Genomic DNA, 27,240 nt, shown 5'->3' on the forward strand with positions numbered 1-27,240 from the left:
TGGTTCCTGTAATAAAGTGATGTTTACCACGTGTGCATTTTGTGTTGTAGTGAGTGGAAAACGGCCACACACCGATAGTACCACCCTCTCCTTATCCCGACAGGAACCACAAAACATTACAAGAGGGTACAGCTACAACAGGAAAGAACTACACTGAAATTTAGTGTGTTGTGTTAGATGACGATGTGGCTTTAAATAATGGTACCTTAGCCTTTACGATGATACCCGAATCCTAAGAAAAGTCATGCCATAGGAAACAAAGATAATAAAAGAAATTAGAATAGTTAATCACCAGACAATTATAGTTTTTGTAAATTTTATTAAAGTGTCAATAGTAACGACAAAAACTGTGGTGAATATGCGGCATTTTACAAGATAATTGACTATATTGCTGTTGGACTAAGAGCGAACATTTTCGTTGGCATCATCTGTGCACTGAGCCAACTGTGAGACTATTCTCGAATGTCGATTTAAGAACAGATCGACAGTTGGCTCTGTGGAAGTGGGAGATGACAGCAGCGGCTACCCTCCATAGTTATTTGCTCTACATATTCCAGCCTACGTTTTTCCCTCTAATTTTTACTTTTACCTTCTACAAATCTTCAGATACCATGAAAGTTATATTCTGATGCCTTAAAACACGTCCTCTTTGTTTATCAGCCTAATTATTTTTCAGTATATTTTTTGTAAGATCAAATCTCAGCTGCTTCAGTTCTGTTATTTTCCGGTTTTACAATAGTTAATGATTCACTGCCATACAATGCTGTGTCCCATACATGCATTCCCAGAAATTTCTTTCTCGGACCAAGACCTTTGATTCATGGTAGTACACTTCTCTTTGCCTGTGCTCATCTGCCTCCTGTGTCCACCATTACTCGTGTACTAAGTGGTTTCGAATTTTGAGATAGAGTTTTTCGCTAATTCATTTCTGATGGTTCGCAATACTTTGATCTTTCACGGTTTCCCCTCATCTTTTTTGCTAATCTCATTTCTGATGGCCCTCGATACTCCGATCTTTCATGGTTTCCTCTCATCCCATATCCCACATCCCACACACAGTAGATTGTTCACTCCAAAAAGGCGCTGCAGTTCTTACTTATTTTCACAGTGGATAGGAACGTAATAAACGAATGTTATGACCTGTATCCTTTCATCCTAAACGATAATCTCACTCCTCAACCCTTCTTTTGTCCATCACTGCTTCTGTATACGAGCAGCGTTCAAGAAGCAATGTAACACATTCTTTTTCTAGGCCAATATCGGTTGCAAAAAAGTGCAGAAATTGGTGTGGGACATTGTGGAGTACTCCTGCTTCAGCCCCTATAGTTTCATGAAGTTCCAATATGTCGCGGGGCTATACGATCTTCAAATGGTGTCTGTAAAGGAGGGGCGTTCCGAGCAGAGAGCTGTCATACAGTCTCTTTTCGAGGAAAACCAGAGAATCGCAGGTATTCATAGGCGCTTGAAGAATGTCTACGGATTGGCGACTCCATAGTGTCCTGTGCACTACGACCAGATAATGGGTATACTTGAAAGGAGAGACAGCATTGGTCGTATATTTTTGTTTATTATCGCAAAATCGATTTTCGGTCACTTAGTGACCATCTTCAGTGCTGTAATATATAACTTAAATTAGTAAGCACTGGTGTCAATAAGCATACGGCGATCACATAGACTCACATAGACTCACATAGAGTCTATGTGATCGCCGTAAGCTTATTGTCACCAGTGCTTACTAATTTAAGTTATATATTACAGCACTGAAGATGGTCACTAAGTGACCGAAAATCGATTTTGCGATAATAAACAAAAATATACGACCAATGCCGTCTCTCCTTTCAAATGTCTACGGAGATGTAGCAGTGAACAAAAGCACGGTGAATCGGTGGGCGAAGTGTCTGCCATTGAAACAAGGTCGCGCAAACCTGTCCGATCCCTTGCGAGCCGACTGGCCGCACAGCTGTGACTCCTGCAATGCTGGAACATGCGGGTGACACAAAAATGCAAACTACGAGTAACTTCTCCTTCTCCATGACAAAGTAAGGCCTCACACAAGTCTGCGCACCCGAAACGAGCTCACAAAACTACGTTGGACTGTTATTTCTCATGCAACCTACAGTCTGGATCTCGCACCTTCCGCCTTCCGTCTGTTTGGCTCAAGGAAGGATGCATTGCGCGGAAAGCAGTACTTGGATGATGGGGACATTATCAATGTAGCAAAGCGTTGTCTCCGACGTCGACAGTAGAGTGGTACCATGCGGGCATGTAGCCCCTCCCAGTAAGGTGGCGTAAGACCGTCATATTGAACGGAGATCATGTTGAAAAATAGAGTTTTGCAGCCAAAAGAGTGAGGAGTAATGTGTTGTATTGGAAACCTGGAATGAAACAAATCAGCATTAGGAAAAAAAGTGTTGCATTACGTGCTGAACGCCCCTCATACGTGATAAACTGTACAGAAGGCAGACGGCATCCGTGCATCACGCCCTTATTAATTCGAATACCTCTGCCCTGATCTTCCATTCCTGTTTTTTCTTCTTCTTTGTTGCACATTAGGTGAATTATTCGTAATTTCCCACAGTGTATGTTTTTCTCTCTGAAAGTGTTTTGACTTTTTCTTAATTCTTGTTTCCATTATCATGCATATCGCCTAAATTGCATCTCTGATGCCTTTACCTTGCCTAAAACCAAAGTGACCGTCATCTAACAGATCTCCAGTTATCCATTGTTTTTGTCAGCAATTTCGATGCGTTAGTTGTCAAGCTGATTGCACAGCAATTCTGTCGTTTATCTGCCCTAGCAGTCTTAAAGAATTGTGCGGATGACATTCTTCCGAATGTCCCGAAAGCCAGATTCGAAGCACAAGAAATGCTATAAGAGAATGAAGAAGGAAACGAAAACAGCTGAAAGCAGATAGTTTAATGAAAGGTGGGGAGTAACTTTGAGGGTAGCACTCCGTCGTCAGGCCACGAGTGGCCTACCGGGACCATCCGACCGCCGTGTCATCCTCAGTGGAGGATGTGGATAGGAGGGGCGTGGGGTCAGCTCACCGCTATCCCGGTCGGTATGATGGTATTCTTGACCGAAGCCGCTACTAATCGGTCGAGTAACTCCTCAATTGGCATCACGAGGCTGAGTGCACACCGAAAAATGGCAACAGCGCATGGCGGCCTGGATGGTCACCCATCCAAATGCTCAACACGCCCGACAACGTTTAACTGCGGTGATCTCACGGGAACCGGTGTATCCACTGTGGCAAGGTCGTTGCCACTTTGAGGGTAGAGCAGAGGTTATGTTACACTGTTGAACAGGGAGATGTAACTTAGGTACAATGTGGCGGAGCGATGAAAAGGAAAGGAGGACGTGGTTTAGTATCTTCACTATAGCGACAGTATGTTGCATTTAAAACAGATTACCGGTCTGCCTAATCGAGAGATCTATGGCTGAAGTTGAGTTGGGGAATATTCTGATTAGTTCGCAAGGATAGAGTCAGGCTGTTGAACATTAACATTTTGAATTAGAGTTAGGCAAGGACGACAACCATCTGATATGTGGAATGACTTGGGCACAGAAACTGAAAGAAATTGCTTTAATGCTTATGTATTGAGAAGACTTTACATTAGGTTGTATATCACTGTTGCAAAAGGCCTGAAGCGAACAAATAGTAAAAAATGGACTTTCGCTTGCTGCCGTACAGCAAATATTCTGTAATCTAGACGTGGTTCGCTTTCATCTAAAACGTACCTGCGGTGGAAGTTCTGTGCTACGTGTTTTTTCGATTAACTAAACATCGCTTCTACTTTCTATTAAAAATTGCCTTTTTTAAGCAAGTAGTCTCTATGTAAACACGCTGTCATTTTTGTATCTTCCACACAAATAATATCTCTGTAAGTCGCACATCGTGTTTATCTGTGTTTGCGACAATCAGTTGTAACATGAAGCTGATTTGGGAAGCCGAAAACCGGTTCGTGAGCATATAAATATTATTTTGCAGAACAATTAGGAAGTGTTTTCCTTTTTAATATTGTTGTCATGTTCTGCCAAGCACCGACGGAAGATTTAATTACTTCAGTTTACGTCCACAGTGGCCGGCTTGGCTTCGTATAACAGACGTACATTATTAGCCCTGCGAAGGCCCATCTTTTACTGAAACCTTACGTTCGGAAAGGTAAGACGACGGCGTCGGGAAGTTTTTTGAAACGAAAAGACCTAGTAAGCTTTACGAGATGGCGTAAACAATTTATGCAATTGAGCAAATTTTGGCGTATTAATCGAGTCTAAGCATGCATTGTAGAATCGCGTTATGTGAAGAACAAATTGCATATACTCATGTTTAAAACAGTCTGTCGTTTTCGCAAGAACACTCAGATGACTAAAGCAACTTGTTATCAACGGCAAGTAGCACGTTCTGTTTATAGGTGCACTTTCATAACGAGCATACTACTCGAAGGAAAGTCGAAATTGATCAAAACTGGTTAGAAACGTATCATTAAGGTGCGTCTATTGACACTAGATTTATACGTAAACTGTTAAAACATTGCTGGTATTTAAGATAAAGCAAACTGAAATGTAATTGATTAGGCTTACATAAAGTACAAAAACAAAAATACATAAGATGTTTCTAGTTATGCTACCTCTGAGACTTGTTCGTTTCCCTGTATCTTCCATTTGCTGTACGAAAAATTGCCGCCTCACACAGAGCATGTATTGACCATTATGTCAAACGTAATATAGTTACATCAGTCTACCTGCATTTCTTACAACTGTTTTATCAGTAAATAAACAGCTGTATGCGCGTCCTTTGCGCTCACAGCTATATTGCGATTTAAAGAACTGGCTTCAGTGACACTAATGATATTATATTGGCAGCCCAATAATGTATGTCTGTACTTCATAAAAGCATAGGTTGAAATACGCACTTTGAGTTATTTTACGACTGTTGCACACACTACAACAATGTTCATTGTTTGTCCCACAGATTTTTATAAGTGAGCCATGACACTAACATAATGTTATTGCAATGTACTTGGTTTGTTTCAGCAATTTATGTTGCACTGTCTGTTACCAGATTTTTATGGTACTTAGTCTCTCTCTCTATGTGTATGTTTGTGTGTGTGTGTGTGTGTGTGTGTGTGTGTGTGTGTGTGTGTTTGTGTGCAGTGGGTTGTTTTACGAGTACGGAAAGTGCTTGCTGTATAGATAGGATATAATGTGTTTATTGAGTCAGTTTGCTTTAGGAGAGAGGGGCAGGGCCGGGGAAAGAATAAGGTGCGTGAGGCAAGGAGAGACAGAAGTGGAAGGTGGAGTGATGAAGGGGCAAGGGCAGTAGTGAGGGAATAGAAGGAAACCGATCATGTGAGCGGGCAGTGCGGTAATAGCATACAGTGAGACAGCGAAGTGCGGCTTTGTTACGCTGTGGAAATATAAGGCTGATAGAATGTGTGTACTAGACTCGCATATTAGCAACACGCGAGAGTGAATGGGCGTGGGGAGCCTGCCTGGTGCTGCATGAGCTCTCCTCGGCACTGCGCCGCTTTTGCGCTGAGCGCCACACAATAGGCCGCTTTGTGCCGCGCGGCTCACACTTCCTGCCAGCTGTGTTTGGCCTCCGATACATCGCCCGCTTCGTGTCCAGCACTACAAAGACGAGTATATTCAGCCGGCGACGGCGACACCTACCAGCACTAGCAGTCACCGCTATTCACCAGACCCAGGAAGCAAGCTACCATTCTTGTATCAGGTGGATGACCTCGTCTCTTTGCTAGGATTTCCTACACTAAAGCTTCGACAGAAAAAAAGGACACCTTAAATTATAAATGCATTAGCTTTACTTTGTCTTTGTTGTATCTGATCTGGTTAGTAAATGATAGTTTACACACGTTGTTAGGGAGATGTTATGTTATAATTTATAACATTGGAAGCCAGGATCGCTTGATGTGAAATAGTTTATTTCATGACCAGTTTCGACAATAACTAGCTGCCATCCTCAGCGTCTCGGATCTATAATGTACGGAGTTCCCCGTAATTTTAGAGCAGAACTATTTGTGTAATAATTAAACTAACATTTTTTATGATACTAGAAGCCAAGATCGCTTGATGTGAAATACCTTATTTCATGACTAGTCACGACAGTAACTGTCACCCTCAGATTCTCTGAATTACAGTCTACAGACAGAATAATGTTAAGGTAGAAATCTGCATGATCGTACAACAACTATACACAAGAAACCATATTATCTGAATAATAAAAGTTACATATCCTGGTTTATGAAATATACAAGGCTTGCCAAATAAAATACCCGTAGTACCAATAAGGAATATAGGAGCGAACACCGGTGCATCACTTTAAAGTCAGAACCGCCTTTAGACTGTTTTTTTATTTGCAGTATTACATTTACACGATCATGATTTCGTATGCCATCTTAGGCACTGTATAACACTTAAAACACTTTATAATGGCACTTTGAGCCGAAATCATTATCGTGTAAATGTAAAACTGCAAATAAAAACAAGTCTAATGGCGGTACTGACTTTAAAGAAATATATTGTGACTGTGGCACCACATTATGAAAAAATTATTACCGGTACATCAATAAAGATGATGCGTCGACAACTCAGCAAGATTGAGCCGATGGGCTTTAGAGGCCCATGTTAAGTGGTAACAATCTTGGACACCAGTCGGCGCTACTGGTATCGAAGACTGTACTAACCAAATATTTACAAAATTTTTTTTAGTTTACGGATATTTCATTTAGCAAGTTGTATGTATTTGACAAACCGTTGTGGAGCTGTATTGTTGTAATTGGAGCGTCTTCTTCGTATGTCGACGAGACTGTGTGTAATTATGTGCTTGGGAGGCGTGTAATTTTTATTAACCAGTTTCTCCTCTAGGTCAACCCCTCCCAAACGTACGCAGTAACTATAGAATCCTCCAACCCGCAACTTCCATCACCATGACTTCTACCTTACCACTTACGACCGTCCTATCCTGCTAATACACTAAAATATGTTGGACTAACAATCGACCGGCAACTAACATGGAAAACTCACTCACTAATCATACTATGGAAGGGCCACAATAGACTAAAACTACAAACTGGTTGAACGTGAGGATAGCACCTCTCAATTGTCCTCAACCCCTAAAAAACTTTGATTCGTCCCGTCCTTTGCCACGGGAACACTGCATGTATCTCCACCACACGCAAGTTCTGTAAGTCCCTCGAAATCCTGGAACGCCATGCACTTCGCCTCACGTTCTTACGTGTGTGAAATGTTATAAGACTTAACTGCTAAGGTCATCAGTCCCTAAGCTTACACACTACTTAACCCAAATTATGCTAAGGACAAACACACACACCCAAGCCCGAGGGAGGACTCGAACCTCCGCCGGGACCAGCCGCACAGTCCATGACTGCAGCGCCTCACACCGCTCGGCTAATCCCGCGCTACGCGTCACGTTCTGCAACGGTTTACCATCCCCCACTAGGATCCTTTAACAACTCATAAAATTCCCACTTCTACTCACTCTCACTGAACATCTCGGAACCATCTGAAGCTCGAGTCTAATAACCCTATAGTTTCCACACCACTTTTCAATGCTCATATGCTGCGACGCCTTTACAAACATATCCAACCAACTCTACATCCACACACCGCATATTGTCCCAAAGAAACTTCAACTATATCCCCCTCCCCTCCACTCCAACATTTACCCAACCTATCAGCTGTAACTCCACCCCACCACCTTACCATGGCTATCTCTCTTTCACCTCCCCATTTCTCCTTACCCTCCCTTTCCCCCGTCTGCCTTTCTTTCCCCAGTCCAATTCCCCGATCAGCTATTAGCTTAAGTAATAACCCCAACTCTCCCACCCCTCTTCTGCCCCAACAGCCCGATAGATACCATGCACCAGTCCTCCATCCTTATATCACCACATTCCTACCCTATTCACCGATCAACAACAGACTCCCTATCCCAGGACAGGACTTTCCAGTTTTAGTGCCAGGAAAGTGCTTCTTTTAAATATCAGTGTTTGGCGTCATGTTTTAAATGTTTCTACAAGTGCTCTTTCTGTGTTTCGTTTTAACTCTTGTTACATCCTGTTTCTAACTAAAGAAAAGGAAGTCATTCTTATTGCACATATAAAAACTTCCATTTTATTATCACCTTTAAAAGTTTTAAATTCATTTTAAATATCTCACATTTCGGTGTCTTGCTTTTCTTCTCATTTACTTTTTGTTGTCATTTCGCTGACAGGCCACCCACCACCCACATGGGGGGGGGGGGGGGGGCGGGGGGATGGACAATGATAAAGAAAAAAGGTAGTTTTTATCACTGAGATAATATGGTTGCTTGCGTATGATTGTTGCACAACGATGCAGAGTACTACCTTAACACTATTCGGCCAGTAGAATGTAATTCTGAGAATCTGAGGATGACAGATAGTTAGTCGTGAATAGTCATGAAATAAGGTATTCCACATCAAGCGATCTTGGCGTCTAATATCATAAAAAATGTCAGCTTAATTATTACACAAATATTTCTGCTCCAAAGTACGGGGGACTTAGATATTAGTCGACCACGAAATTATTTCTCTTGAGAATGAAGGCTTATTTTGAGTTTTTATTATGCTATTCCATGAGGACACGGTGAATCACTTGTTAGAATATGCACAACTGTCTTGATATCAGTCACAATGCCAAACTTTTTCTTCCAACGTCAGAGAATGTGTATCCGATAGCGACTACGGGAAACGAAGGGGAATAATATCGTGGTAGGGCAGTACCGATTTTGATGAGTACATATTCGTTACACGTGCAGATGTTCAGCAATGAAAACACAAAATATGGGAGTTTAGCAGTACGTGTATAGCTTGTGAACTTATTTTCGGTTACGTCGAATTATAACTATCGTCCCAAAGAAAATAGCAAGTTTGGCAAGGCTGGTGTATTGCCTGCTGGCTTTAGCACTGGGATCTCTGGCTGACGATCGTTTAACACTTTACTCTCCAATGTTACTGGTGGATTTCACCAGCAGTGTAGGGTGAACCTTCGACAATGCCAGCCACTCGTGTTGGCGAAACGCCAGAAAAACAGTTAAACAGAAGTCATCTGAAGATCCGGAGACAAATCCAACTTGCAATGCGCCAAGAGGTGGCCACGAGAGCCTCGACAATTTTGAGCGCTACAGTCTGGAACCGCGCGACCGCTGCGGTCGCAGGTTCTAATCCTGCCTCGGGCATGGATGTGTATGATGTCCTTAGGTTAGTTAGGTTTAAATATTTCTAAGTTCTAGGGGACTGATGACCTCAGCAATTAAGTCCCATAGTGCTCAGAGCCATTTGAACCATTTTTGAACAATTTTGGGAAAAATATTGTGTGTGAAAGTTGTGTCGCGGAACTCACACAGCAAAAGTCATGCCTAACAAGCATGCCTAACAGGTAAGTAATAGCCAAGCGTGATAAGTAATAGCCAGCATTCAATGAGCATATTTCGAGAGAGAGCATTTCAAAGGACTATATCACCATCCACTTTTACACTCTACAAGTCTCATTACGGTTTGTAGTGCAGCGTGTCCGATGCCCTTAGATGTGCCATTCTCGAAAGGTTGGTGGCAAGAACCACAGTCAGTAAGACTCCATATAAGCTGTAGTTTCTCTGATTTCCTTGTCGTTGTACCTGGAAGGAAATTATATGTTGAACGGGTCTTCTTGGATCGTATGGTCTCACCATTCCAACAGTAGGCCTAAACCCCTCTGTGATGCAGAACGCCTCTCTGCGCCTGCCACGAGCTTGTTAAGTATTATCGTAACGATTCGCGCCTTCTAAACGATCTCGTTATGAACTGCACCGCTCTTCTATTCATCCAATCTCATAATGGTCCTAGAGCTATGAGTAAAAAAACAGTCGAACGAATATTCTGTAAGTTATACCTTCGTGGATTAATCACGTTCCCTTTATACTCTTCCAATGAATCGCAGCCTGGTATCTGCCACGTTTCTATTACATCGTCCGCGAAAAGCCTCTCGGAACTTCCAATGTTATTGACTAGATCATCTGTATGTACGATTCCCTATGGGTACCCCATCTTTGCAACTCTCGATTTCGTCCCACGAAGAATAACGTGTTGCGTTCTAGAGGGAAGAAAAGGTACGAAAGAACTTTGTGGGCATAACTGAAGTCTTGCTTCAAAAGTAACCGCCAAAAGGCCTGAGCACAACAATTCCACTGTTTTATGAGCAGATGCATTACCTGTTTCCAGAATTTCTGTGGCTGTGACAGGAACCAGTACTCCACTGTGTCCTTCGGTTTGTCGTCATAGTTGAAGCGATTTGCTCTGAGACGATTTTTTAGTGGACGAAACCCATGGAAGTTTCAGGGTGACATGCCCAGGCTGTATGGCGAATGCCCAAGCTGCTCTCACTTGAACTCAGCGAATACCCTTTGTCTGACGCTTTATCGTGGAGCTGAATCACTCCCTCCGTGAGCAACAGATGCCGTTTGTTCTCGAAGCAGTCGCGTAGCCTACGGAGTATCGCACAGTTCAATATAACTCTTAATACAGTGAAGAGCCAAAGAAACTGGCACATCTACCTAATATAGTGTAGAGTCACCGTGAGCATTCAGAAGTGCCGCAACACGACGTGCCATGGACTCGAATAATGTCTGAAGTAGTGCTGGGGGGAACTGACACCATGAATCCTGCAGGGCTGTCCATAAATCCATAAGACTGCGAGGGGTGGAAATCTCTTCTGAACAGCATGTTGCAACGCATCCAGATATGCTGAATAATGTTCATATCTGCGGGGTTTGGTGGCCAGCGGAAATGATTAAACTCAGAAGGGTATTCGTGGATCCACTCTGTAGCAATTCTGGACGTGTTGCGTGTCGCATTGTCCGTCTGGAATTGCCCAAGTCCGCCGGAATGAACAATGGACATGAATGGATGCAAGTGATAAGACAGGATGCTTACGTACGTGTTACCTGTCAGAGTCGTATCTAGATGTATCAGAGGCCTCATATAACTCCAACTGCACACGCCCATCCCATTACAGAGCCTCCACCAGCTTGAACAGTCCTCTGGTGACATGCAGGGTTCATGAAGTTGTCTCCATAACCCTGAACGTCCATCCGCCCGATACAATTTCAAACGATACTCGTCCGACCAGTCAACAAGTTTCTAGTCATCAACAGTCCAATGTCGGTGTTGAAGGGCCCAGCCGAGGCGTAAAGCTCTGTTTCGTGCAGTCATCAAGGGTTCGCTGAATGGTTTGCACGTTAACACCTGTTGATGGCCCACCACTGAAATCTGCAGCAGTTTGCGGAAGGGTTGCACTTCTGTCACGTTGGACGATTCTCCTCAGTCGTCATCAGTCCGTTCTTGCAGGATATTTTTCCAGCCACAGCGATGTTGGAGATTTGATGTTTTACCTGATTCCTGATATTCACGGTACACACGAGAAATGGTCGTACGGGAAAATCCCCACTTCAGCGCTACCTCGGAGAAGCTGAATCACATCGCTCGTGCGCCGACTTAACAATATGTTCAAACTCACTTAAATCTTGACAATCTGCCATTGCAGCGGCAGCAACAAATCTAACAACTGCGTCATACACTTGTTGTCTTATATAGACGTCGCCGACCGCAGCATCTTATTCTGCTTGTTTACATATCTTTGTATTTGAATACGCATGCCTATACCAGTTTCTCTGGCGCTTCAGTGTAGTTTTACCGTGCTCGAGGAATTCGTTGAGTATTGGACTTCGGACTTGAGGAAGACGTCGAACATAACCTTGCCTGCTGAGGACACAGCTCTGAATTTTTTAGGGGGAGGTGACGACAATACAATTGCTTCTCTAGATGTCCACAATGTCTCACAACATTATCCGAAAGCGGCATATGCAGATTTCAAGCGGTTTGATTGTTACGATGTTTCGTACCTTTCCATCTGTACACTCCTTATATTTGCAAGGAAGTCCTGAATCCATCTCCGCCGATATTCAGTTAGGGTGGAAACTATCGAAAAGGGGACTAAGTGCAAGTTCATGACAAGGTATTATGCTGAGTTTGATAGTCTGAAAAAAGTGTGGGTTTTTGATATCTATTTATTGATCTTATGGTCTTTCAACACTTCTCATTTTGTTTGTCAACTGGTGGACATGAAACTGTGTCTACAGGCTGTCAGATTCCCGTAACATTTGTTCAGCAAATACAGCTTCAGTATGCATCTACATTCCAGTTAGGTCCATGTTCACCTAAGAAAGTTACCACGACTCTGTGTGACTCACGAATGTGACCTTAAAAAAATACTGGGTACCTTCCTTCTCGTAAGTAGTTAAGCGACTTCGTCTCATGTTACTATGGTATACGCGGATTTTTCATTTCCTCAGTCCAATTCTTTGAGCATTTCGTTACACCAATCGACACGAGGTTTTCTCTTTTTTAGCTTAGCTGAAATTGTGTGGAATCCTGGGGAAAAGTTCTTGTTCAGTGTTAAATGTTCATTCATGTAAAACAAAATATACTGCGGTATTCGATATCACTGATTCTAATCAACAAGCCGAGCCTGTTCGAACACGTCGCGGGCAGCGCCTTTTTTTTAAAATCTGGTTTTCGTCCAGCTTCATGAAATTCATCGGTGACGGGAGCAAGACCTGGAGGATATTCTGCAAACCAGTTGTGAATTGTCTTTTATGAAGGTCGTTTATCATGGAAAATTGAGCGAATTGATGCGAGATATTGTTGATTTAAGGTTTTACGAAACTAGTAAAAAACAAACCAAGGGAAACCTTCATGCGAAATTTCCATTTTTTTCTCTCAACACTGTTTCCTTCAGCACTCACAGAAAGCAAACTGCTATCGCTAGGTAATTTTCAAGTAGTTAGACACTAGTGTTGTCCCTACAAAGAAAAAGAATCTGCGCTGCGAAATATTGCCATACTCGTCTCTTGCACGTTAATCAAGACTTAAGAAACATGAAGATGCGTTCATGGGATTTGTCGACTTTGCAAAAGCATTCGACGATGTAAAATAATACATGTTAGAAACTCTGAGAAAAAAAGGAACACGTTACAGCCAAAGATGAATTATACAGTGCCGGACAAAAAGAACACCCTCAAATGGTTCAAATGGCTCGGAGCACTATGGGACTTAATATCTGAGGTCGCGTGGCTCCAGACTGAAGCGCCTAGAACCGCTTGGTCACAGCGGCCGGCACAACTCCCTCAAGACCTCTGTAGGACAACACCAGGGAATAATATATACTTAGAGAGGGATTGTAGCGTTAGTGATCCATCATTTATCACTGACGTCACCTACATGTACATCATACTCCACAAGCTAGCTAGTGGTGTGTGGCGGACGGTATTTCTCGTACAACTAACTGCCCCCCTCCCCCCCCAATCATGTTCCACTCGCGAATGGCACGTGAGAAGAATAATTGTAGTCAAGGCTCTGTATTGGCTCTAATTCTTCGAATTTTCTCGTCGTAGTCAGTGTACAAGATGTAAATGAAAGGAAGTAATATATTGTCCGACTCTTCTCATGTCAATAGCAGACCTCTGCATGATGCACAACGCCGGTCTTGTAACGTCTACCAATGGACATTTTTTGAGCATCTCGGTAACGTTTGTGCGCCACTTAACGTTCCTGTGACGAAATGCGCCACTCTTCATTAGATCTTCTCTATCAGCCCTACCTGGTAAGGATCCCATGTTGACGAATAATACTCAAGAATCTGACGAATCAGCGCCCTGTAAGCCACTTCCTTCGTGAATGAGTTACATTTCCATAAGATTCTTCTACGAATATCAGGATGGCATCCGCTTTACCTACTACACTGCCGGAAAAAAATTAATCACTCTTTTAGAGGTTTCCAATTCACTCCAGATTTATTGTTGCAACAGAGCCGGCATCCAGTCGATCGAATAGATGGCGAATAATATGCTAGGATACGTTATGCTACCACTGCTCGACCTGTCCACGTAATTCTGTAAGAATTGTTGCTTAACAGGTCGCAGACTCATTTCTTGTCCTATGATATCCAACACGTGCTCGACTGTAGACAAGTCCGGAGATCGTGCTAGCCAGGGAAGTTGCTGCACGTTCTGAAGGGCATGTTGAACTTCACGGGCGTGTGTGGGCGCGCATTATTATTTTGGAAAAGAAAAAATTACCTGCCTGTTGCAAGAACGTCAAAAGAACGGTGTAACACATATCGAGCTCTGGATTAGCGTCCGCTCCAGAAACAGGGAAGGTGGAAGAGAGTTGTAGCTTATCGCACCCCAGAGCATAAGGCCAATGTGTCTTGCACTCCACGAATTGCGCTCTACGTTTTACGCGCAACCGACCATCACTTCCGTGCAGGCAGAATCTGCTTTCATCGCTGCAGGCCATGGCGCGCCATTCCATCTTCCAAGTGATCCTCTGACGTCATCGGTCGAGTCGAACAAGTCTATGTTGTGGCGTGAATGGACAGGCTAGAGGTGTGTCTACCCGTAGCCCCACAGCTAACAACCGATCTGGGCTGTTGTAGCTGTACGACCTGCCACTGCTGCCCTTACAATACGACGATCTTGGCGGGCGTCTGTGTTGCGTGGGCGTTCAGAATCTCGATCGTCTCCTGGTGTGAGAACGTTCACATGACCACTGATACAGTTGGACAGCTGACGCGGCACGTCCAACTTATGCGGCAGTTCTCCGAAATGACCATCCTGCTACCCGAAATACCACAATTTGACCCCTCTGAACCTCGTTTAGTTGGCTGCTGGAAGCACGAGTGCGTGACACTGGCATGGATGCCTGCTTGGTTTACATGTTTGCACCACACTGAGTCTTCTGGATGTGAGCATTCCCTATTAAAGAGAGACACCGACGGCACTCTGGAGGCTGCACCACTACACTATCTGTTGGCGGATGACGTTAAGACCATTACCAGCACAGTTATTTTCCGCCGGGTGGCATACGCTGTCATCAGATCAAAATCGACGTCGTCTTTCCAGATGCACTATTTTTTTCTTGCAGTTTATTTGTTATGTGGGCTTACCAATTAGGCTCGTTCTGGATATTTACTCCTAGATACTGTTTCCAGTAATTTATCATCTACATCTACATCTACATCCATACTCCGCAAGCCACCTGACGGTGTGTGGCGGAGGGTACCTCGAGTACTCTATCGGATTTCCCTTCTATTCCAGTCTTGTATTGTTCGGGGAATGAAAGATTGTCGGTATGCCTCTGTGTGGGCTCTAATCTCTCTGATTTTATCCTCATGTTCTCTTCGCGAGATATACATAGGAGGAAGCAGTATACTGCTTGACTCTTCGGTGAAAGTATGTTCTCGAAACTTTAACAAAAGCCCGTACCGAGCTACTGAGCGTCTGTCTTGCAGTGATTACTAAATGATCCTGTAACGAAGCGCGCTGCTCTCCGTTGGATCTTCTCTATCTCTTCTATCAACCCTATCTGGTACGGATCCCACACCGGTGAGCATTATTCAAGCAGTGGGCGAACAAGTGTACTGTAACCTACTTCCTTTTTTTCGGACTGCATTTCCTTAGGATTCTTCCAATGAATCTCAGTCTGGCATCTGCTTTACCGACGATTAATTTTATATGGTCATTCCATTTTAAATCACTCCTAATGCCTACTCGCAGTTAATTTATGGAATTAACTGCTTCCAGTTGCTGACCGGCTATATTGTAGCTAAACGATAAAGGATCTTTCTTTCTATGTATTCGCAGCACATTACACTTGTCTACATTGAGATTCAATTGCCATTCCCTGCACCATGTGTCAATTCGTTGCAGATCCCCCTGCATTTCAGTACAATTTTCCAGTGTTACATCCTCTCGATGTACTACAGCATCATCCGCCAAAAGCCTCAGTGAATTTCCAGTGTTATCCACAAGGTCATTTATATATATTGTAAGTAGCAACAGTCCTATGACACTCCCCTGCGACACACCTGAAATCATTCTTACTTCGGAAGACTTCTCTCCATTGAGAATGACAACAGTGAGTTGTACAATAGTGACTTTCTTTCCCTGTTTAAGCACAGTATATTGCTTTTATTAACGTTGAGGGGCAACTATCAGAGCCTGCACCATTGATCAGTCCCGTGTAGGTCATTCTACAAATTGATACTGTCTTCAGGCGTTGCTTCTTTTTTGTAGACAACCGCATCATTTTTGAGCAGCCTTAAAGAGCATCCGACGTCGTCTACTAGATCACTTAGATACATGTAAGCAATAACGATCGTATCACACTTCCTTTTTTGTGTCAGTGTGTACGATATGTACAAGAACGTAGAGGGAAGAACGGAGTGCTCACATTAAATAAAGCATAACACAGGGGAGCAGTCTGCTACCCCGCACTATTCAATCTGTACGTGAAAGAGGCAATTACGTAAACAAAAGGAACTTTCAAGAGTAGGATTAAAATACAAGGTGAAAGGATATCAATGATAAGATTCGCTGATGACACCGCTGTCGTCAGTGAAAGTGAAGACAGGAGGTAAGGAATACGATGGTCTAATATGTACAGAATATGTGTTTCATGTGAATCTAAGATAGAGGGAAGTAATGATTTGTTGCAGGAATGAGAGTAGCGGTAAACTTGACATAAATTTTGGTGAAACGAGGTAGATGAAACGAATGAATTCTGGAAGGAACATAACACGAGACGAACTAAGTGAAGGCGATATACAAGCAGAAAAACGGAGGAAAGTAGGGCATTTCTGGCCAAAGAAGGCTAGCAGTATCTTAGGACGAGGAATAAACTTCTTGAGGTTGTACGTTCGGAGCACTGCATTGTATGGTAGTGAATCATGAACTGTGGGAAATCCGGAAAAAGAAGGAAATCCAAGCGTTTCAGATGTGGTGCTACTGAATAATGCTAAAAATTGGTGGGCTTATAAGAAATGAATAGATTCTCCGCAGAATCGGCGAAGAGAGCAATATGTGGGAAATCATAACAAAAAGAAGGCACAGGATAAGACACGCCCTAAGGTATCAGTAAATAACCTCTGTTGTACCAGAGTGGACGCCAACAACTATAGGGGAATGCAGATTGGTGTGTAAGCAACAAATACGAGGGTGAGTCAAATGAAAACCTTAAATTTGTAATAACAAATCGAAATTTCGCGCCGTTATCCTTTAAGTTGCTAAGCGTGCTACAAACAGCGTGCAGAATGGCCTGTAGGTGGCAGCATAGTGCAGATGCACACATACCGTCGCAGTATCAGTATAAAGATGGTCGCCCCACTTGCGACTTGCACCAGGGATGAACAGCGTTCTGTTATTTGGCTTTTGCGTAGTGAAGGTGTGAAACCTATTGACATTCATCGACGAATGAAGGTTCAGTACGGTGATGCATGTTTGTCGCAGCAGCAAGTCTACGAATGGAGTAGGAAGTTCGCAAATGGTGTGACTTCAGTGGAAGATGCTCCTCGTCCAGGTCAGGCACAACGAGTTGTGACTCCACAGAACATTGCAGCAGTTGAAACCATAGTGGAGGAAAACCGCCGAGTGACACTGAGTGACATTACAGCATGTTTACAGATTAGTCATGGGTCAGCACTCCACACTGTGCATGATGTGCTCTAGTTTCACAAAGTGTCTGCAAGATGGGTGCCACGGCAGCTGACTACTGAAATGAGAGAACGACGTGTTGATGCTTGTGAAGAACTTCTTCGGCGCTTTGAACGAGAAGGTGATGGCTTCCTTGCAAGAATTGTTACTGGAGACGAAACCTGGGTTCACTTCCACCAACCGGAAACGAAGAGAGCGAGCAAGGAATGGCGCCATTCCTCATCACCAAAACCAAAGAAGCTTCGAACAGAACCATCAGCAGGGAAGGTTATGCTGAATCTCTTTTGGGATGAAAAAGGCGACATTTTGGAGCATTACATGCCTAGAGGGACCACTGTCACCAATAAATCATACACAGATCTTCTAAAAAATCATCTGTGGCCTGCAATCAAATCAAAGCGACGTCGATTGCTGTCAGCAGGTGTCCTTTTGCAACATGACAATGCAAGGCCCCATACTGCCCGTACAACAGTTGCAATAATCACAGGCCTGCATTTTGAGTGTCTTCCTCATCCACCGTACTCACCAGACCATTCTCCAAGTGATTTCCATATGTTTCAACCACTCAAAGACGCAATGGGAGGAAATAAATTGCGTTCTGATGAAGAGGTACGCCACGCGGTGCATGAGTGGTTGTGAGGACTACCAAAAGATTTTTTTCTAAAGGAATTTATGCACTTTCTAAGCGCTGGAGGACTTGCATTGGGCGTAGGGGAGATTATGTTGAAAAGTGATACAGCTTTGTACCATTTCTGCACAATAAATAATATTTAAAAAATATTTAAGGTTTTCATTTGACTCACCCTCGTAACTGAGGACGTTTGGTGCAAGTTCTACTCCGAGATGAAGAGACTGCCACGAGAGAGGAATTTCTGATGGGGCGCATCAAACAAGTCAGACGACTGACGACTCATAAAAGGTCAATTTCACTAAAAAATGACAAATTTTAAATAGTAAAACTTGGGATGGCGACTATCATAAAGATGGAAGTAAACTGATGTCTCTGGCACACCGCTGACTCCGTCGTGCCTCTGAAGTCGGATTTCTGGCTCTAGCTGAGAGTACACAGTTGGCGAACCGTTAGTCGAGGGCGTTGTCGCGACCTCCTGTGCCGCGTGCGTCGCGTGTCGCTGGAGAGGGCGTGGCAGCCTACGCTCGCTGTCAACGCCTGGGCAGCGAAGCGGTCACCACCAGCCGTGACCGCCATAGGCCGCACCACTCAGCTGCCGCAGGCGGGGCGCGATGTGTAAGACGCCGTTCCATCTCTCACAGTACTAATGTACTGCACGGGTCAAGTCGGCTGTCGAATCTACGACACTGAAGAAATGAATGATTTGAGGACCGTCGAGATTCGACCGTCGATCGATGAAAACGTGTCGACTCTTCAGGGAATCAAACTTTTGCTACACTAGTTCGCTGTTCATCTCCATAATCGCCAACAGCGGGATGAACGGCGGCGGCTCGAAATATGCAGCGTGCCATGGACGCCGGCTGGTGGGAGCTGTATTACGTTATGAGAACATTACGTTGCACTTGCGTGGGACGTGTGGTAGTAATCGAAGAGCGCTGAAGGCTGCGAACCACACGTATCCCTTCATGCTTGATGTCTTCCTCTACTACGACGTCATCTTTCAGCAGTATACTTGTTCGTGTCTCGAACCGTGTACTATGCTTTGAGGAGCATTATAGCCAACCCTCTTCGACGTCTCTGCGACCAAATTTTCCTGATGTAAATCCTACGGATCCCAATTGGGTCGCTACCGGGAGCCTCACCGCGTACGTAAATCAGCGGGCCGTTATTTACGCAAATTGCACTACTGGTCATTTAATTGCTACACCAAGAAGAAATGCAGATGATAAACGGTTATTCATTGGACAAATATATTATACTAGAACTGACATGTGATTACATTTTCACGCGATTTGGGTGCATAGAACCTGAGAAATCAGTACCCAGAACAACCACCTCTGGCCGTAATAACGCCTTGATGCGCCCGGGCATTGAGTCAAACAGAGCTTGAATGGCATGTACAGGTACAGCTGCCCATGCAGCTTCAACACGATACCACAGTTCATCAAGAGTAGTGACTGGCGTATTGTGACGAGCCACTTAATCGGCCACCACTGGCAAACGTTTTCAGCTGGTGAGAGATCTGGAGAATGTGCTGGACAGGGCAGCAGTCGAACATTTTCTGTATCCAGAAAGGCCCTTACAGGACCTGCAACATGCGGTCGTGCATTATCCTGCTGAAATGTAGGGCTTCGCGGGGATCGAATAAAGGGTACAGCCACGGTTCGTAGCACATCTGAAATGTAACGTCCACTGTTCAAAGTGCCGTCAATTTGAACAAGAGGTGACCGAGACGTGTAACTAATGGTACCCCATACCATCACGCCGGGTGATACGCCAGTCTAGCGATGACGAATACATGCTTCCAGCGATGTCGCCAAACACGGATGCGACCATCATGATGCTGTAAACAGAACCTGGATTCATCCGAAAACATGACGTTTTGCCATTCGTGCATCCAGGTTCGTCGTTGAGTACACCATCGCAGGTGCTTCTGCCTGTGATGCAGCGCCAAGTGTAAACGCAGCCATGGTCTCCGAGCTGATAGTCCATGCTGCTCCAAATGTCGTCGAACTGTTCGTGCAGATGGTTGTTGTCTTGCAAACGTCCCCATCTGTTGACTCAGGGATAGAGACGTGGCTGCACGATCTATTACAGCCATGCGGGTAAGATGCCTATCATCTCGACTGCTAGTGATACGAGGCCGTTGGGATCCAGCACGGCGTTCCGTATTACCCTCCTGAACCCACCGAGTCCATATTCTGGTAACGGTCATTGGATCTCGACCAACGCGAGCAGCAATGTCGCGATACGATAAACCGGAATCGCGATAGGCTACAATCCGACCTTTATCAAAGTCGGAAACGTGTTGGTACGCGTCTCACGTCCTCACACGAGGCATCCCAACAACGTTTCACGAGGCAACGCCGGTCAACTGCTGTTTGTGTATGAGAAATCGGTTGGAAACGTTCCTCATGTCAGCACGTTGTAGGTGTCGCCACCGGCGCAAAACTTGTGTGAATGCTCTGAAGAGCTTATCATTTGCGTATCACAATGCCTTCTTCCTGTCGGTTAAATTTCACGTCTGTAACACGTCATCTTCGTGGTGTAGCAATTATAATCGCCAGTAGTGTGTATGACCTGTGCGTAGACATCTAATGCCACATCCCGCCACAAACCTGTCAACAATCTATCGGATTCCTGATACGCAGAATCAGTGACTTACTTCGTTGCAAAGACGGATAAACAAGCTATTAAGCAGGTGGTCATAGTGTTTTGGCTCATCTGTGTATAATCACCCTGCATTTAACGCGGTGAGGACGTCTACGTGCATCCGCGACAAGACGTCAGCATGATATTGTGTAGGGCCAGAGCTATAGAAAATTCCTAAAGAGCAGCAGTAGTCTTTCCAGTAGTGGTTGCAGTATGATTGACTAATATGACCTTGTAACATTAGCCAACAAGGCCTTGATATCTTGGTACGGCGGCGCAGCTGAAAGCGAAGTGCAACTACAGCTGTTACGTTTTTTTCTGCTGAGACCTGCGTCACACCAGTCTGCGACCTGATAAAAGTAACCGCACAGGCGCTGTAATAAAATTACTTTATTATTAATAAAAATAACTTCGAAGGGAAAGATCGTTTGGCAGTGGACAGCTGCCTAGAATGGTAGTTAGCAGATATTCACATCGTCAACGTAAACAAACGCTTTTCTTGGTTAACAGTTACACTAACAGCAAAATCATCTACTATGGACGGCATGTAAATGATTAAGTAATTCTCTTAAGTGACATAAATATTGAAGGTGATACACTAGCAACTAATCTCTGGATGGTACGTAAAGTCATGGATAACGCTCGGTACATACTTGGTATGGTTTCTGTCTTACGGCTCCTCCGACGATAGGTCCTATACAGGGTGGTCCATTGATCGCGACCGAAATAATTGTCAAACGAAAAAACTACCAAGAACGAAACTTGTCTAGCTTCAAGGGGGAAACCAGATGGCGCTATGGTTGACCCGCTAGATGGCGCTGCCATAGGTCAAACGGATATCAACTGCGTTTGTTTAAATAGGAACCCCCATTTTTATTACATATTCGTGTAGTACGTAAAGAAATATGAATGTTTTAGTTGGACCACCACTTTTTTCGCTTTGTAATAGTTGGCGCTGTAATAGTCACAAACATACGGCTCATAATTTTAGACGAACAGTTGGTAACAGGTACGTTTTATAAATTTAAATATAGAACATAGGTACGTTTGAACATCTTATTTCGGTTGTTCCAATGTGATACATGTACCTTCGTGAACTTATCATTTCTGAGAACTCATGCTGTTACAGTGTGACTACCTGTAAATACTACATTAATACAATAAATGCTCAAAATGATGTTCGTCAACCTCAATGCATTTGGCAATACGTGTAACGACATTCCTCTCAACAGCGAGTAGTTTGCCTTCCGTAATGTTCGTACATGCATTGACAATGCGCTGACGCATGTTGTCAGGCGTTGTCGGTGGATCACGAAAGTAAATATCCTTCAACTTTCCCCACAGATATAAATCCGTGGACGCCAGATTCGGTGAACGTGCGGGCCATGGTATGGTGCTTCGACGACCAATGCACCTGTCATGAAATATGCTATTCAATACCTCTTCAACCGCACGCGAGCTATGTGCCAGACATCCATCATGTTGGAAGTACATTGCCATTCTGTCATGCAGTGAGACATCTTGTAGTAACATCGGTAGAACATTACGTAGGAAATCAGCATTCCTGTTACCGCTGTTGGTGAATGACGCTTCGTCGCTAAATAGAACGCGTGCAAAAAATCTGTCATCAAAATGGTTCAAATGGTTCGGAGCACTATGGGACTCAACTTCTGAGGTCATTAGTCCCCTAGAACTTAGAACTAGTTAAACCTAACTAACCTAAGGACATCACAAACATCCATGCCCGAGGCAGGATTCAAACCTGCGACCGTAGCGGTCTTGCGGTTCCAGACTGCAGCGCCTTTAACCGCACGGCCACTTTCGGCCGGCAATCTGTCATCGACCCGTAATTTCTCTTGTGCCCAGTGGCAGAACTGTGCACGACGTTCAAAGTCGTCGCCATGCAATTCCTGGTGCATAGAAATATGGTACGGGTGCAATCGATGTTTATGCAGCATTCTCAACGCCGACATTTTTGAGATTCCCAGTGCTCGCGCAATTTGTCTGCTATTGATGCGCGGATTAGCCGTGACAGCAGCTGAAACACCTACTTGGGCATCATCGCAGGTGGCTGAACACTTCCAGTTTCCTTAAATAACGTAACTATCCGGCGAACGGTCCGGAAACTTGGATGATGTCGTCCAGGATACCGAGCAGCATACATAGCATACGCCCGTTGGGCATTTTGATCACAATAGCCGTACATCAACACGATATCGACCTTTTCCGCAATTGGTAAACAGTGCATTTTAACACGGGTAATGTATCACGAAGCAGATACTGCCCGCATTGGCGGTATGTTACGTGATACCACGTACTTATACGTTTGTGACTATTACAGCGCCATCTATCACAAAGAGAAAAAAGTGGTCCAACTAAAACATTCCAATTTCTTTACGTCTTGCACAGATATGTAATAAAAATGGGGGTTCCTATTAAAAAAAAGCAGTTGATATCCGTCTGACCTATGGCAGTGGCATCTAGCGGGCCAACCATAGCGCCCCTTCAAGCTAGACAAGTTTCGTTCTTTGCAGTTTTTTCGTGAGGTATTTGGCCCGGTCACGATCAATGGACCACTCTGTATATTTATTGCAGAATTACGCTCACACTGGGCGATCGGTAGTAGGGCCTTTCTATTCCGTATCAGCCTCGATGTCAGCCGCAGATCTGTCACACGCCCATGCTCTGGTAGTTACTTGCAGTCCCTTGTGAAAGGAGTGTGACGAGACAAAGCCTTCACGATCTGCAGTGCTTATCTACCCTGCGGTATCTCCACTGCAGCGGCGTAAACAAAAGACGCCAGCGGCTGTGGCGCAAGGAGAGCGGCAGCTAAAGGTCTCGTCTAGTTCGTCGTTCTTTGTAGGGCCAGTTTTTCTGCATACCGCTGCCATCTGCTACACTATCTCTTCCCTTCCCTAAGAAAGTTAAGTGTTGATTGAGTTTATGGTTCAAATGACTCTGAGCACTATGGTACTTAACATCTGAGGTCATCAGTCCCCTAGAACTTAGAACTACTTAAACATATCTAACCTAAGGACATCACACACATCCACGCCCGAGGCAGAATTCAAACCTGTGACCGTAGCAGTCGCGCGGTTCCGGAATGAAGCGCCTAGAACCGCTCGGCCACCGCAGCCGACTGATTGAGTTTATGTACTGTATTTAAATATTAAGGTCATTTTATTTTTCAAATTCTATACGTGCTTCACCAGTCTTAAGAACGTAAACTTTATTAAGTTCATTAAATGCATCCGCAATTGTGAATAAGGACAACCATCAGCTGTAAAATGGAATGACGACAGTAAAAATTTGTGCCGGTTAGGACTTGACACGGATTTGCCGGTTATCGCGAGCGGTCGCCTTAATATATTCGTGCACGACTTCCGTACGTCGTCAACCCTGCATCTAAGGCCTGTACTCGTACATTTATTATGTACATCCCCGTACACGTCAGATGTACTTGAAAGTCGCTTGCTCGATATCGGCAGACAAATACGATATGGTAGCGCTTGTGTTATTCTAATTACGATGCAAAGTTCCTTTGGGCATGCATCCATGTCTAAAGGAATTTTGCATCGTAATCAGAATAACACAGGCACTGCAGCATCGTATTATTAAGATCTGAAGAAAGTTGGTGTGGAATGATCTGGAGTGTCTACACAGTCAGCACGCGCATCGGGATACTGACACTTAGTGATCTGTTTACGGTAGATCAGTTTTCGACTGAGTGCAGGCTCGTTTCGATTGGCTCAGGCTCTTTCCGCTTCTCTGCTGTATATTCCTGAAACTGATAAAGGCGTACAATAATGATGGAAACTGAATAAATGAATTAAAATTTGTACAACAGCCGGGACTTGAACCTGCGTCTCCTAGCATACTAGTCAGAAATGCTGACTTTTTTTCTCATAATCCCAGACGAGAGCCGACATATGGCAAGGCAAAAAAATCAGAAAAAGGAGACATAGTTGGACGCGAAGACGCGACTACAAGTTCAGAATGCACGACGATTGCCACTTCTTGTTTGCTCCATGCTAACACACGTGGTTTTCTAAATTATACTTCCACTCAAGTGTCATATAAATTAAATAACATGACCAATTACGAATAAAATAGATTGAAAATTTAGTTGGCGCGGGGAGCTGAACCATCGCTTCGTAGATGTTTGACTTTTCACTACTGGAACACTATCCGCTTTTTTTCCCCTCCAAAGCACTTATTTAAGGCAACCAATTAAAACAAAGAAAGTCATTTCGACAAAAACAAAAGGGTTAAATCAGAAAAACGTATGTGAAGCAATATTGCGTTATTTTTAATGTGCTCACACCCTTCCTCCGTCACTTCTACATCGAGGAAAATTTAAATCCAAACAAGAGTGTCCTAAAAAAAAAAAAAAAAAAAAAAAAAAGGGGGGGGGGATGTCAACTCATCCAACTCCTTGTCGAAGAAAAACAAGATACAGCGTTTTAGAAAAAAAGCTCACAATAACGTGGCATTCTGAGCCACGTCCAAAGGGGTGTGGCCATGTATTGGGAAAAGGCACACGGATCTGCGTCATATCCAATCACCATCACGTAGTGGACATAATGACCAGCAAGCCACATGATGGTGTTGTTCTTCGATCGGGGAAAGAAGGTTGAATCGGGACGCACGAGAATCTATCCCGACATAGCCGCCTCCTACAGCCTGAGGAGAAAAGCCAGTTGCCGGCGAAGCCATCTCCAGTGGTCATCGATGACATAATGTATCAGTTTCATGACAACGATGGCAACGACCCGTCGCATTCAGACCAATACGAAAAAGTCGCACGTTGGTAGGTACAATATCATGAACAACTTGGTACCACGAGGACGCCACTTCCATCGGGAAAATCGGGAGGCTAATGTTAGACCAAACAATCTTCCAATTCGTTTCTGGCGACAGGGCTTCCACAGAGGGAATACTACGAGGAATTGGCCAGCGGCTTAACAGCATTTTTAGGGAGAGATTCGCTTGGGAAAGGATATTTACTGCTAAATTAATGACCCCAAGAAAAATTCCTTAACGTGCCGTAGTTTATAATTAATCCTACCCATATCTACTGGAGGTGTTAAACTCGCAAGTCGGATACAGTCATAATGGCGTGCTGTAAGAGAGCCGGGTGGGGGGTGGGGGCGGGGAGGGGGGGAGGGGGGGGTAGGGACGTTGACATGTTAAAACGTTACAACGGATGAATAAGGCAGAATCCTTAAACCGAATGTCAGGGAGGCCCAAACCTCCCAGCAGATGGGGGCGCGCTATGACACCATAACGCACGCGAAATATGAATTGCGCCAGATAAACCTGCCAGTCAAACGCTGCAACTTGCGGTAGATCATCGCTGGAAGTGGAAATATTTGTGCAATAAAATAAGCTTTACTTAATGCGTACCTTTCCATGGACCGGACCTTATGAAGAAGTGAGAGGGAGCGACGCTCGTGTTCAATGACTTCTCCCTGAATCTTATCCATGACAGACTTCCATCTTTAGCGGACAACTGTCAGTTATAACACCCAAGGATCCATATCGGGTGACCTTCAAAGTCCATGGAATTTCAACAGCGTAAAATCCCCGCAAACTGGGTAAGTGACATTTCTGGTCATTAACTCGCGCTCCCGTAAGACGAAAAAAGGCATCCAAAACTTCCTACAGCAGTGGTATATCATCATGGGTACGCAGAAGAACAATAATGTCATCAGCATATGCAAGAACGGTAAACCTTTCTCCCATAGCGACCAGCCACCCAAACGAGCAGCTATAGTTCGCAACAAGGGTTCCAGAAACAGCACGTAGAGCGACATAGATAATGGAATCCTTTGAAGGAAGCCCGCAATGGGGGAAGTAAGACGGCCATCTATGTCAGTGGACGCCCGAATACCAGTGATTAGAGAGCTAAACAGCCATCGTGCAACATCGTTAAAACCAACATTCGTCAACACTCGCATAAGGAAACATGATTAACGCGGTCGAACGCTTGGTTAAAATCAATGGAAAGAAAAGTGCTTGGCATATGAATGGTGGAAGCAATCGAAATTATATCACGACTTTCAGCAACGGGAGTCAGGACAGCACGACCCGGAGGACAACTTTGATGGCTCGCGATAATGGTAGCTAACAATACCGATAGTCGGCTATTTACCGCTCGCGCTACTAAATGGTTCAAATGTCTCTAAGCACTGTGGGACTTAACTTCTGAGGTCATCAGTCCCCAGAACTTAGAACTGCTTAGACCTAACTTACCTAAGGACATCACACACATCCATGCCTGAGGCAGGATTCGAACCTGCGGCCACAGCGGTCGCGCGGTTCCAGACTGTAGCGCCTAGACCCGCTCGGCCACTCCGGCCGGCTCGCG

This window comes from Schistocerca americana, chromosome 3 (assembly GCF_021461395.2).
Source record: "Schistocerca americana isolate TAMUIC-IGC-003095 chromosome 3, iqSchAmer2.1, whole genome shotgun sequence".
Lineage (NCBI taxonomy): Eukaryota > Metazoa > Arthropoda > Insecta > Orthoptera > Acrididae > Schistocerca > Schistocerca americana.